Source organism: Artemia sp. Qi Xiang Cuo, chromosome 14, assembly GCF_049724085.1.
Source record: "Artemia sp. Qi Xiang Cuo chromosome 14, ASM4972408v1, whole genome shotgun sequence".
NCBI lineage: Eukaryota > Metazoa > Arthropoda > Branchiopoda > Anostraca > Artemiidae > Artemia > Artemia sp. Qi Xiang Cuo.
Window position 1 is genome coordinate 39,274,422 of NC_142807.1, and position 2,049 is coordinate 39,276,470.

The window sequence follows — 2,049 nt, forward strand, 5'->3', positions numbered from 1 at the left end:
TTTTATCCGCCATATAAGATAAAGGATGTTGATAAAGTATTCATTCACTCTGATATTTACATTTTGTCAATGTTTTTCGATGTATCTGACAAAGGATGTTGATGGAAGCGAATTCAATCGATAAAGAATGTTAATAAAGAATTTGTTCAATTTTTTTCATAATCTCCTGAATTAAATTTCTGTATTGTGTATCCAAGAGGTGAATTCAAGAAAGAGTTTGTTACTTACTTACTTAAAATTTTTTCATAATGACATATCCAACAACTGATGTTAATAAAGAATTCATTCATTCTGATACCTAGATTTTGTCAATGTTATCCCATGTGTCTGACAATAGATGTATGCAAATTCCTTTTCTTACATCTCCAATGTTTTAATATACATTCTAAACGTTTGAAATGCTATCTTACTCTAACAATAATGAACACATAACAATGTAATGCATAATATACTTTTAATGAAATAATGCTATGTAGAATATTAATACAAAAATGTATTATGATACATTATTAATATCAATGATCGACTTTGGACACTTTGAATCCGTTCCATAAAATAGTTCACCATGTTCTCTCTTGATATTGTAGTTATTGTCTTCTGTTAGTTCGTTATCAGTAGAAAAATCATTATTCCATTTTGAGTCATAGGCAATTTTTACTGGTTTGTCATCGACAGGCTCAATATGCTTTTCGTCTTTGGTATTATTTGGTTCATTGACTGTTTGATCAATGGCAGTAACGTTTGCTGGTACTTTGATTTTCATCGATTCATCTTTATATTCCATAATGATATTTTCTGCGAATGCCCTTTTTATTCTTCTGGCAATTTCACTGTCTATTATCACATTATTTTTACACAGGTAACAGTTTCGGCACGTAGACAAGATATGGTTTATGATATTAGTACTCATAGAAGAGTAGGCCTTTCTTTTTTCATCTTCCGTTGAATGCTAATACCCGAAAGCTGACGATAGGATGTATCAGTAGGTAATGTGTTATCTACAACAGTAGCAAGGAGTTATCCTCTATCATCAACGATTATTTTTATGTTGGCATTCTCTTTGAGTGCAATCATCTCTGGAGATTTCAATCTTGCATATCCACCAATATAAGAGTTGAATTTTTTCGGTACTCCAAAGAAATTTAATTCCTTACTGTCATGACAATGCATGCATACATTTCCAATAGTGCTAGCATTTGTACTTGTTTCATAGTTTAAATACTTCTCTTTGTCGGCATTCAATGCTACAATAACATTTTCATGTGAACACACTTTATTAAAATGCTCCATCATCACTTTTTTTTAAAGATATGACTTATGTGTTTATCGTTCCACTGCGTAAAAAATACTGATTTAATACATGCAATAAACTAGATAGTGTCGATAATCCGCCATAAAGTACCAGCGGGAAAGCCGCATCGTGTCTTTGAGCAAGCATAGAGTACAATTGTTAGAGCCGTAAGCATATTTTATGTCATTTTAAGATACTTAAAAAAAAGTTTAATAATTTCGAAGCCCAAAAAAAATTTTTAGTCCAATAGAAAAAAAAGTGCTACTACAAACATTATTTTTCTAATAGTAAAGGTCATGACTAACATGTCTATACTATTCTCATTTTTGAGTTTGGAAAATATTAAATGTGATTTTTTTTTGTTTTAAGTATGTTTCATCTCATTCGAAGACATGTAAAAAAAAGTTGAAAAAAATATATCATGTTAAAAAAAATAATAAAAAAATTAAAAAAAACTTCAAAAAAAATGGGGGGGAGGGGGCCAAAAAGTTGGAGGGAGGGGGCGCCCTTCGAGTTTGGGGATAGAGGACCTTGGTGGGGTTGAGGTCTCTGGTGGTTAGGGTCGTTGGTGCTTCTGATCCTTGATGGTTCGTGCTCACATACACCTTACTACTTGATTTGCAAGGATTTCTAAGGTTTGTTCTGAATTTCACTATTAAAATTCTTTTCTTGCCATCTATATCTCTCTTAGTATCAACTGTTTAGTATACTATAACGTTAAACTCTATTTTAAATTGATACTACTGTTCAAACACCAC